Genomic DNA, 13,326 nt, shown 5'->3' with positions numbered 1-13,326 from the left:
GAGAGTAGATATTAAAGAATCAAGAAATGAGTCTACTTCAGAAGGAAAACATGCACAACAATCACTGAATTCTGTTTCTTCTAAAATTACTCATTCTACTTCTCCTGAATAAGTTACCAAGAAGAAACTACCCAACACTGCTTGGGTTTCCAAACACACTTAAGACTCATTGTGTGCAGGGCAAGTGAAGGAAGTCATCTGGATCATAGTTAGTGGATGTTCCAGGCATATAACTGGTGATAAAGCCCTGCTATCATAATTTGAGGAGAAAGCTGGCCCATTTGTGACCTTTGGAGATAACAGCAAAGGATTCAAAATGAGATATGGCAATAATGTTTTGAAAATATTGTCTTTGGTTAATATAGCACTGGTAGCTAATCTTGAAGTGAGCCTTTTCAGAATTAGCATATTGTAGACAATGGTCTCAAGTTTTATTCTACAAGGAGAATGCACTGTTATCAGCAAGAAAGCTGGTGAAGTTGCTCTTAAGGGAGCAAGGAAAGGGAGCTTGTTTGTTGAAGATTTTGACTCAACAAATAAGAATGGTATTTGTTGCTTCTACACCAAGGTATCAGGAGAAATAAACAAGTTTGCTCACGTTGTAGTTTGTAAAGTTTATCAAACTAAGTAAATGAAGAAACTACCCAACAAGAGAATCATGGCAAATGGAAGCTCATCTCATACACCTGAGTTTGATTACACAGCCTCAGGGGGAGAAAGAGGATCTTTAGATACTGGAAGGAAGCTCAACTTGGAATCATGACATTCCAAGGGAATCATTTTTGGAGCTGTGGGTTTCACAGATACAAATTCTGTCTTTCTAAGACCTGTATCTTGTTTTAGCATTAAAACTTCTTGCACCAACAGAAAAATAACTAGCTGACATTTTTACTAAACCTTTGGATGAAGATACTTTCACTAGACATTTAAGTGAAATTAGTATGCTCAATTATTCATCCTAAGGCAAGAACTCAGCTAATGTTGTGCAGCAGATTAATCTCCAGTAAATTAAAATTAATTTGGTTAAGTTGAAAATTAACTGAAATATAAATTATAAATATTTCAAAAATCTCTATATATTTGTCTTCCAAATTCATTTAACTTGGAATTTTTCAAATTCTGAGTAAACTGCTTATGTGTTAATTTACATCCTTAATATGTAAAATTAACTCAAGGCAGAATTATAATAACCAAAAGTATCTAGCAAACTGAGTTCTCTATAAGTATAAATTAACTTATCGACAAGTCATTTCAGGACTTCTCGAGTGAGTCCTCGATAAGTCAACTCACTGACTTCTCGAGTGACTTCTCGATAGGTTTAAAATGACTTATCGACAAGTCCTTGTAGAGTTCTCTAATAATGTTTATTCACAGAGTTCTCTACAAGTACAATTCTTGACTTATCAACAACTCAGAACTGAAATAATTTAAACTGATAAATTATTTTGGTAAATGACCTTTGGAAAATTTATTCTAATTTTATTTCGAATTTATTCAAATAAAAGTTAGAATTGATTCAGTCCACTTTTTGGACAAACTGGGTATTTATTTGACATTTCGATAAGTCAAGTTTGAGTTCTCTATTAGAGTAATTTAAAATGACTTCTTGACATGTACTTCACGTCTTTAAATGACTTCCCGATAGACAAACTCTATATATATCTATTTTTTAGTTCTCGACAAGTCATCTTCTTTTACCATAAATACCCAGACTTCTCGATACATACTTACTTACAGCTTTCGAGATCTAAAGTGACCTAGCTTTCAATCCATAACCGTTTCTCTCTCATTTTTCACTCTTTCTCATAAATCTTTCCTACCCATTCATTCTCATCAATCAACCATGGCTCAAAATGTTGCTAGGGCATCTATCCCGGAGAAAGGAACTAATTATCTTGCTTTCACTGATACAAACCAAGCTCCTGATAGTTTCAAGGGGTTTGTAAAATTGCTGTCTGAATCCTATCTTGCAGGTGCTTTGAATGCAAATCCAGTACTGTATCTGGATGTGCTGCATGATTTCTGGACTACAGCTGTAGTGCGGACTGATGTTAACAACAATTCTCTCTCTCTGGTGGTTACATGCATAATTGGAGGCCATCAAATAGAATTCAATGATCAAGATGTGAATAGAGCTTTGGGGCTGCCAACTGAGAATCTGGTGGAGGTGCCAACTCCTGATGAGCTGACTGAGTTTATGGACTTCATCAATTATGGTGGGAGAATCAACCTGTCAAGCTTAAACAGAACCAATCTAAGGAAAGAGTGGTCATTCATCTTTGACTCTGTAGTAAGGGCCTTTACTTGCAGAAAAACTGGATATGACAATATCTCAAGTGTTGTGCAAAAGTTGGTGTATTCAATTCCCCACAACAGACACCTGAATGTTGGTCTGCTGATCCTGGAAGAACTTGCAACCAGGCTGATTATGCCCCTAATAGCTAGAGGTAAGGAAATATTCTTTCCTAGATTTATTATGTCCACTTTAAATAATAAAGTAGCTGACATACATCGGTTGAATGGTATAGATAGTACTAAGATAGGCAATTATAAGCAAGTGTCCAAGATAATATTTGGCTCACTTACTACAAAGAATAAGGTCAATGTAAGTCTGAAAATCACTCCATTTATGTTGGAAAGATTTTGGACTTATCCTTATTCTATGCCTGACATGAGATCATATGCACAATCTAGTACAACTATGATTCCTGAACCTGTGGAAGTACAAACACAGGATCACCAACAGGGATCTTCCAAGCTACAACCATTCCTTCACAACCTTTAGAAGCTAGGAAACCAACTCCCTCATCTTCTCAAAAAGTTGAGGTCAGTAAAAAGAAAAGAAAGGGGATAAACCTAGTTGTGCTAAATGAGAGTGGTGAGGAGAAAGCTGAAAGAGTACCACCTCTGGTCAAAAGATCCAAAAGAAGTAAACAAACTGAGATGACCACTCTATCTTCCTCTACATCCTCCCAATAGGATGCAGTTATAAAAACAACTAGGAGTGAGTCTACACAGCCTGCACACGAAGCAATTCAAGTGTATGGTAGGAGAAATAAGGAAAGCACTCATTGTGAAAGCACATCTCTTGAAGCTCCCCCATCTATTCACGGGAGCTGCTAACACTCACAACTGAACAACAATTTCTTCTATCTAATATTTCTTCTATTCCAATTCCACTTGACTCCATTTCTCAAGTGCATCAAAAATCAAGTGACTTAGCTCAAGAAGCTTTGCTCACCACCCATACACCTCATTCAGATAGTGAGAGGCTACATGCTGGGGTAGACCTTGATGACACCATCATAAATATAGGGGGCTCATCATTCGTTACTGAAGGCCCCATGGATATCTCTAATGCACCTTCATGTGCAAAATAGTCCTCACAGACTAAAAGGTTTGAGGGTAGTAATCCTGAGGGGGAGGTTCCTTAAGAAGGAACAACTCCCCTCACAACCCTAGCAGAAACTGCCTCTGCAGTTGAAGTTGGGAGTACAATTGCCCATGATCCTTTCATAGGGGAGGAAAGCTTAGCACATTCAAGTGCCAGTGTGTTTCAAGACACACAAGGGTTTGAGGCTGGTGCACATGGCAGTAACCCAGTCAAGTCCCCTCCAATTCAATTGGAGGTTCCCACTATAAGTGGAGGACAACACACTGTCATAACCACAGAGAAATCTGTGAGTCAAACTGTGATCTCAGTCACAGGAGTTTCTGATGAACCATCAAGCTCTCAACCTCAACAACCTCATATACTCTCTCAGTGGCTACAAGAATCTGCCTCTCAACCAACTCCTGTAGATAATATACTGGTAGAGTAGATCTCTGGACTGGCTAACATCTCATAGCATCTTTTAACTTCAAACATGAGCAACCAAGATTATCAAGCCATTATGCTTGCTTATAATGAAGAAGTTGAGGAGCAAAAGGAGAAAATTGTCAATGATGCAGAGCCAGATGGGAATATGGATGCTTGGCTGTCTGAGGACTTTGCCTTGGAGATGAATCAAGTTTTGGCCAGATTTAGAGAAGAGTATGTTACTATTCTGGGCAGCAATGCAAAAGCCTTGAGTCGAGAAGCTGTCTATGATGCCATTACAGATATATATAAAGCTCAGCTCAAATCATTTCATCTGTTTGGTAAGGCTCTTAAAATCAAGCTCACTGGTCATGAAGACAGAATCAGAAAACTGGTGAATGAGAAAATGGACATGATCATACCATTTCAAGAGCAGATCTCTTCAAAATTCAAACAGTTTCTGAGCAAATGGCTAGGATGGATCTTGCCTCTATTGAGAAGGAATTCAAAAATTTCAAATTATCCTTCACAAATCTCCATACAGTGATCCAGCAACAAATTACTCACTCAAATGAGACCAAGGTCCAGCTGGATCAACTTCACCAGAGCAGATATAAACCTTCAGCATTGCTGATGGAAGGGATCAAAATGGTTGTACGAGAACACTTTGGCACATCTAGCAGCTCTTATCATCCTGGATCCACCTTAACAAATCTACAAATTCAGTCTCTACAGGATCAAGTCACAGCATTGCAAGACTCCAACTCCTCTCTCACTGCACAAGTTCAGGCTTTGACATCTCTTGTCAAGAGCCAACAAACAGACATCCATACTCTGGTGGACTCCCATAAGCATCTTCAAATGCAAAATTCCATAGCTTTAGGAGTCATCATGGGTAAACTCAACATACCACTACCTTCTTTGCCTGAACAAGTAAGATCTAAAATCCTTACTCCCCTTCTCATGCCTGTCAAGAAGACTAAGGGGGGGGGGATAGAGGCTAGGTTGGCACAGTCAAGGTCATCTCAACAAGTCCAAAGTGCTGAAGAGAGTTTAAATCAAAAAATTGATATTGGAATGGAGCGACTTTTTAAGGCAGCTGAGGGTCCCAGTCAAAGCATAGAATTTGATGAACTGCTTAAGGCACTCAGAGTTTCTCTCAATAACAATTTCTTCACCTACAAGAAAGCATTGGACTGGATAATAAATTCAATAAGAGTGATCTTGGTAACTAAAGACAATTTCAAGGAAAGAAGGATAGTGGTCAACATTAATGACTCAGGGGTATACAGATGTATGCAGATGTCCCGTAACTATCTTATCTCTAGGAGGGCATCTGAATTAGATGTTTTGATAAGCAAAGTCAAAATTATGATTCATGAAGATACTCTCTTGCTAACAGAATTGAAGAATGCACAAGTAGCTATTTTCCCAGAAGCTTATCTACAGCCTAGCAAGGGAGTGGCATACATTTGTTCTACTACCAAACATTTCAAACATTTTCAAGTTCCTAAACAGTGTGTCATGGAAAACAAATGCTCATCATGACTCTTGAAACTAAGCTGAAAGTAAAAAGGAACAAGACTATTGAAGATGAGGAGATGATAAAATTGTTGAGAAGATATCTGGATAATGCAGAAGCAAACTTGCCCAAAACAAAAATCAACAAAGATGATTTGGATGATGATGAGCAGATTAAAGATGATCAAAATTCTTCTGGCTTAAATTCAAGTCAGTCTACTAAGCCATCTGGAAGCAAGGGTGGGGAGAAGAAGGAGGATGACAAGAAAGATGAAGACACGAGGAGAAAAGGGGAAAGGAAGAGCAGAAAACCTCATGATGACTCAAAAACTCAAACAACCCTAAATATCCAAAACACAACCACCTCAAACCTCAGCTCAACTCATAACATCAACTGTCTCTAACATCAAATCTTCCCAAACGCCTAAGCCAAAATTTCTTTATAGACAACCTGCCAACTCCTTCCTAAAAATTCCAATCACCTCAAGCCTCACAAACTTCAAGAAAATAACAACCCTACCTTTAGCAAAACCTTCACTAAAATTCAATCTCAAATATGGGGAAGAAAGCCTAAGAAAGTCAAGCCTGTAAAGGGAGTGGAAGTCGCTGAAAGGGCCATCCGTAATTGCTTCAAAGAATCTGACTTTCTACCTCTAAATTGGTGCATCACAGATGAAGATCATTTTCAAAATTCAGTTGAGGAAATTGTCAAAATCTGGGTTGTATCACTGAGAGAAGTCAGAGTCTATTTTAAGGATGGTACATTCACTCTTCTAAACAAAAACTTAATGGATTCTTTGACTCCTACAGAAATTAAGAGAGTTCTAAGTTTGTTAAAAGGCAAGGACACTGTTACAAGGACTTGGAGATCATCTTTGGTTGAATGGTTGATTGAAAGGGAGGAAACAAAGAAAAGATATAAGGCTAAAGCTGAACAAAAAAAAAGGAAACATGATGAAGAAATAGATATGTTTATAAAAAGATCAGAAGAGTTGAAAGCAAAAGGAATGAGCAGAATTTCTAAAGATGGTAGATTTCTAATCATTAAAGTTGGTGGATTCTCAAGATTCAATTTAGAGTATCTAGACCAAGGGTAGCCTAAGGCAGCAAGGCAAAAACTTGTGGAAGCTCTAAGTGGAACACTCATCATAGAAGAACTTGAAATTCTTGATCACTTGAAGGATAAACTTAGAGAAGAAGCAGATATAAAAACTGTCTTTACCTGATTCCTGTAATCCCGGAACTTGGTGAATCTCATGTTGTACAAGTTGTAATTTTATCAAGCTTTATGTTTTAATATTATCTTCCATCAGTTTTAAACTTGGGGTTAGTCTTGTTAACATGCATGAATTTGTGTGAAGCAATCTTCTCACAAATTGGGGGAGATTGTTGTAAAAGACATGCATGTACTTTAACAAGACTAAGAAAACTTGTCAACCCTAAGTAAGTTGTATTGTTATCTAAATTTGTGTTCTGTACTTGAAACACTTAAAGTCTATAAAAATGCAAAGGAGTAGACTGGAGTCTTTTTCCTAAAACAGTATCAAGCCTAAGGATTCTATCTGGAAGAAGATCATGCCTCAGAAGAATTTTAAAGAAGCTTGGAGTTGAATAAATCTGTTTGGAGAAAAATGTTCTAAGTCAAGATCTCTACAAGTCACAAATTTAATGTTATAGAGAAGTCATTCGAGAACTCCAGAATGACTTATCGAGAAGTCATTCAAACTCCAGAGAGTACCGATGGATAAGAAATATCTACTCGACGGATGAGCTATATATCCACTCGATGGATAAATAACATATACTCGATGGATGAGCAATATCTACTCGACGGATGAGCAATATCTACTCGACGTATAAGCTATACACATACTCGACGGATGAGCAATATCTACTCAACGGATAAGCAATATCCACCGGGAGTAGAGAAGTCAGGAAAGTGAAGACATCTACAAGCCAAACTCATTATGGAGTACCAGAGATCTCGATAAGCCTTTATACTTATCGAGATATCAAGTGTTCAAATGAATCAAACTGAAGATCTCGAAGTATAGTCTCAAAGTACAGAATTGCTGATCAGTTTAAGATCCAAGATAAATAATCAATAAATAATCCAACAGCTGGATTGACAAGTCTACAAAAAGCAGTTTGAAGAGTGTTCAAGATCAATGGAAAAGATTAACTGACAGAGGAAGATTAAAGTAAACATAGGATGCTAAAGGTATGCTAATCTAGAAATGGAAGATTTGCTTTTTTATAAATAGAAATGACAAGTGACATTTTAGAAAAACTAGTAGCATGTTTATTATCCACTATGTAAACCAGCAGTTAACTGAGCTATAAAGTTAACACTGGTCCTCTAGTTAGAAGTAACAAATTAGATAAAAATTCTTGTAACACTCTCAAGAAGAAGCTGAGCTCTTTAACTTAGAAGAGCTTAAAAATTTTGTAGCAAATCATCTTAATTTTTAATACAAAAATTGAGTTTTAAAGATCAGTGTTCTTTATTTTATGCAGGTTTAATTTTTTCTTGAACACTTTTCTATACAAGAGTTAATTTACTTTGTTCAACCATTATCTTTCAAGAAAAGCCTAAAATCAAAAAACACATTCACCCCCCCCCCTCTGTGTATGATTCATTACCTAACATGAGAGACTTGAGCAGAATGACTCTGGAAGTTCTATGTGGAATCTTAAAAACATATGAATTGGAAATGATTCAAAGGAAATCATTAAGAGCTGGTCAAGGGCATGTTATAGATGGTTCAAGTGCTCTAATTGTTAATGAAAGCGAAATCTCTAATGATGAGCCAAAATTCCAGACTCCAGATACCTCAATAAGTGAGCAAAGAAACAATAATTCACAGGAGCAAGTCATACTGGAATTAGAAAAAGATGAGTTCTACACCGTGGATGAACTTAATGAGCTAGATCAATCAATGGCCTATCTGGGAAGAAAGTTCTCTAACATTAGAGTAAAGAAGCCAAGATTCTTCAAGGGAAAATGATAATCATTGAATAAAGACATCAGCTGGAAAGGAAAAGAGAAGTACACACCTTGTAGCAAAAATGGCTACAAAACTGGATCGGTTGACATATCAAAGATAAGGTTCTATAACTATGATAAGCTAGGCCATTTTGCTACAGAATGCAGGAAACCCAAGAAAGAAAAGAAAGACAAAGCTTATCTTGAACTGGAAGCAAAGTATGCAGCTCTTCTGAAGAAATAACAAAAAAGCCTATATTACAGAGGGAAATAGTTGGGATGATTCCGATAATGATGAAGATGAGGAAGTTGGAAATTATGCATTTATGGCCTTGGAGCAAGGAGAGTCATCCTCATCAAAAGCATATGTACCGACTCTTACCACCACTGATTTAAATGTGAGTCAATATAAGGAAACTGTTAAAAAGATTAGCACATAAATGTTTCACATTCATACAAGTACGGTTGCTGCTAATGAGGAGGTTAACAGACTAACAAAAATCAATGAGAAGCTTGAAAATACAAAATAAGAAACTGAACTGTTGATGGTTGAGCTTGAAAATGCATATCTAAAGAACAAGCTCCAGTGTGCAAATGTGATTGAAGTAGTGTTGAGGGAGAAGCTAGAAAAGAATGAAGTCAAGTTAAAATCTTTCAGGAATGCATCTGAGTTGGTTGGACAATACCATGAGAAGAACAAGCCATGTGCTAATATAGATATTGGTCTTGATTATGATGCTTTGAACAAGAAGAATAAAGAAATAGGTGTCAAAAAAAAACAACAGAAAATGAAGATGTTCCAACTATGCTGAAAAAGGTTGGTTCAACTATGTTCAAGGCATATGAAGTAGACTTCAGTGGAAAAGAGTTGAGTTCCATGCTACTAGATTTTGGCTCTTTTTCTTGCTTTGACTGCAGATTGAGTTTCGTTCGGCCGATTTCGATGATCCAATAGTCCACGTGAAGCTATTGAGACGCTCTTCAACTTGGGAATGGCCTTAACTTCAGATTCTTGGCTCTTTTCAGCATATATTTAATAAAAGCTCCATTTTTCCTCCAACTAGTGCCTGAGGTGCAAAAACTTAAAAACACATCAAAATACCAACAACTTGAGTCCTAAACACCAACTTAATCTTGTAATGAAGCGTTCCAAGTAGATTTAAAATCCACTCATCACACCCCCAAACTTGAATCGATGATTGTCCTCAATCATAAACAAACTCAAAACTACAAAAGAAGCCTAATGTATGAATGCAACTACGTGAATGTAACTAAATGATAATGCAATCGATCCCCTCAGAATAACCATAACCAAATGAATAAGCCAACGCCTCTAAGAATACAATAATTCAAAACAGAGTTTGAATAAATCTCATAAATCAACTCACAAACCAGAACGTGCGTGTGTGGAATGCTTAACAGAATAACTCTCGATACTAAATCAATAATCATAACTTATCTATCATCAAAATAATCACAAGTTTATAAATAGAATAGCTATTAAACACATAATGACTAACAACACCTCCTTCTTTCTAGAGTTATACAAGGATTCATGATATTATTACTGAACACATAATAAAGATGCTTATTTGACCGTGCAATAAGTGAGGTCCCAAAAGACTTATACAATAATACCCATGTAGCGAGCGTTAGGTTAGCAGATCCCAGACTATCATAGCCTTAGGTCACTAGGAACAAAGTACCCTAGAACTTAATAACTCGAGTATTAAAGAGCCCACTCGTGATCAATTATGAATAACACATTTTCTTTCTTTTTCTTTTTTTCTTTTTCTGAATGAGTACATTTCGCTCCATCTCATTCAACCCTAGTCTACTCATAAAAATATGAGCCGGCTACTAGCCATTTGACGCCTAGCCTTATTCACACTGGCATGCAAATCAATTCATTAGGACTTAAACAACCCTCTATTCATCATCACCATACTCAAATTAACATGAACTTATCAGATAGTAATAGATCAACCTAAGGGATCATGGTATATGCATGCACATATAACTATATAAACTCACATAAAAACACAAACAAACATGTCCTATATGAACAATCATGCAAAAATATGAATAAAATACAACTAAACATGCAACATGAATCTATATGGACACACACAAACTAATCATTACATTATCACCCCCAAACTTAAAATTTTCACTGTCCTCATTGAAGGTAATAATAAGGATTTTAGGCATACCTAGTTATCGGGAGGATCACCCTCCTCGGGTGGAGGATCAGATGGCCAATCAACCTCGACATCAGTGTCTCAGAAAACAGGATTGAGAGCATGTGTCAAATCTTCAGCAAAACGTCGGTGGATGTCATGTATGACCTCAATATGCCGAATCAATCGCCTGTACTTCTCATCACCAACACCAGTCCTAACAACTATATGTTGCACATGAAAAAAACCCTCTGTAGCCCGAGAAGAACCGGTCGGTCACCCTTTAGATTATCATAGATATATTCAAACCTCTTGTCAGGGGGTGCACCTAAAGATGCATAACTCAAATGATCTAGCAGCAGCTTTAAGCCCAAGTGTGGGAGCTTCTTCAATAGACGGCTTGAGACGCTCCTGAGAAATTTCCAGCTCTGCTAACCCAAGAGAATCGAATGGCATATCCAACTTCCTCTGCCATATAGGTGCATTGAAAACCTGCAGTTTCTCTACTCCTTTTTCATCTTCAATAACTGATTCCCCTATTAAGGATATCTCTAAGGTATCTGACTTTGGCAATTGCTCAAGCTTTGAAATCATGACAGAGTCGACCCGCTCTACTTTAAAGCACTGCTCTTTATCTGAGGGTAACTTTATTGCTTTGAACACATTAAAAGTGACCTTCTGATCTTGAACCTTCATTTTAAGCTCTCCTTTTTGCATATCGATCATAGTTCGTCCTGTCGCCAAGAATGGTCTTCCCAAGATGATAGAAATCTTTTTATCTTCCTCAAAATCCAGAATTACAAAATCAGCAGGGGAGATGAGTTTGTCCATCTTGACCAAGACATCCTCCACTATACCTCATGGATAAGCGAAGGAACGATCAGCTAGTTGCAGCATGTATGTTGGTTTCGGATCAGGTAGACCAAGCTTCTTCAAAACGGACAAGGGCATCAGATTGATGCTAGCTCCCAAATCACACAAGCATTTGTCGAACGATAAGTTTCCAATAGTTCAAGGAATAGTGAAACTTCCAGTATCTTTAAGCTTCGGAGGCAACTTTTGTTGCAGCACAGCACTGCACTCCTCCGTTAGAGCAACGGTTTCTAAGTTATCGAGCTTCACTTTCTGAGAGAGGATCCCTTTTATAAACGTCGAATAGCTAGGCATCTGTTCAAGAGCTTCGACGAAAGGTATGTTGATGTGAAGTTTCTTGAACACTTCCAAGAACTTAGCAAATTGCTTATCCAACTTTTGCTTCTGCAAACTTTTAGGAAACAGATGTGAAAGATAGACCTGTTTTTCCCCTGTATTACCCTCAGGAGGAGTGTTGACAACAGCTTTCTTCCTTGGTTCCACCTCAGCATCCTTCAGCTCCTCTTTTTCAACCATAATCTCATTTTCTAGATTTGGCAAAAGTGCAAATGCACCTGCATTTTGGACATAATTTTCAGACTCTTCGTCTTGCTGAATTCGGGGGCTTGCGATATTTTCAGATCTCAAGGTGATGGTGTTCACCTGTTCATTAACTTCCCTCTTACCTGGAGTGGCTTCTGTATCACTAGAAACCTTTCCTGGTGGTCGATTCAATAAGGTGTTAATAATTTGCCCTATTTGGTTCTCCAGAGTCTTGCTAGAAACAGCCTGGCTTTGGCATATAAGAGCCTGGTTTTTGCACATAATTCGTAACTCCTCCAATTCAGAGTTTTCATTCGAAGATAGACCCGCACCTCCATCAGTTTGTCGTTGAAGTTGGAGTTGTTGTCTTGGTGTAAATTGCAGTTGTTGAAAACCAGGAGGGTTGAATTGTTTTGCTGCATACTGCTGATAAGGCTGTTGCATCGCATTCTGCTTGTTGCTCCAGCTGAAGTTAGGATTATTCCAGTTGTCAAGATGATAAGTGTCTGACATTGGTTGCTGTGATCTTTGAAAGTTTCTCACAAACTGAGATGATTCACTAGATATAGCGCATTACTCTGTCGCATGTGAACCTGCACAAAGCTCACAAACACTTGCCCTCTGATGAACTCCATAGTTAGCCAGAGAATCGATCTTCATAAACAACGCCATTAGCTGAGCAACTATAGTTGTAGTTGTATCGACTTTAATAACTCCTGCTACCTTTTCCTGTGGCAATCTCTGGGTTAGATACTGATATTTATTTGCAGCCATCATCTCAATTAGAGCATAAGCTTCCTCATAGCTCTTCGCCCATAATGCTCCACCTAATGCTGTATCGAGCATATGTCTAGACTGTGCTCCCAAACCATTATAAAATCAATTGATGATCATCCAATCAGGCATTCCATGATGAGGACACATTTTAAGCATCTCTTTGTAGCGCTCTCAAGCTTCACATAGAGTTTCTCCTGATTTCTGCGCAAATTAAGTAAGAGCATTCCTGAGTGCAGCAATCTTCGCCACAGGGAAGAATTTAGTAAGAAACTTATGAGCAAGATCCTCCCAAGTAGTGATAGAACCAGCTGGTAGAGAGTGTAACCAGCTCTTAGCCTTGTCCCTCAGAGAGAATGGAAAAAGTCTCATCTTTATAGCATCTTCAGAAACATTGTTGAACTTGAAAGTATCACAGATCTCGATGAAATCTCTGATATGCATGTTGGAATCTTCCGTTGGAGAACCCCCAAACTTGATTGAATTATATACCCATTGAATTAGGCCAGACTTGATCTCAAAGGTATTAGCTGCGATAGCTGGCCTGACAATGCTAGATTGAATGTCATTAATCTTTGGCTGAATAATCCATCAAAGCTTTCGTTGTTGCTGGTTCTCCCATTATAATAAAAACTAGAGTACCTGAAACACACACAAGTAAACCGTGAAAG

General features: G+C 37.7%; 1 non-coding gene across 1 annotated transcript; it reads left to right on the top strand.

The window, feature by feature from the left end:
* Nucleotides 1–12,785: 12,785 nt before the first annotated feature.
* Nucleotides 12,786–12,892, top strand: LOC141687702 (small nucleolar RNA R71). The gene has a single exon (XR_012561188.1). It is a non-coding gene; the product is annotated as a small nucleolar RNA R71 (small nucleolar RNA).
* Nucleotides 12,893–13,326: the final 434 nt, after the last annotated feature.

The sequence above is a fragment of the Apium graveolens genome, chromosome 9, assembly GCF_009905375.1.
Source record: "Apium graveolens cultivar Ventura chromosome 9, ASM990537v1, whole genome shotgun sequence".
Lineage (NCBI taxonomy): Eukaryota > Viridiplantae > Streptophyta > Magnoliopsida > Apiales > Apiaceae > Apium > Apium graveolens.
The sequence above is the reverse complement of the archived record's forward strand: the minus strand, read 5'-3'. Positions and strand labels throughout refer to the sequence as shown.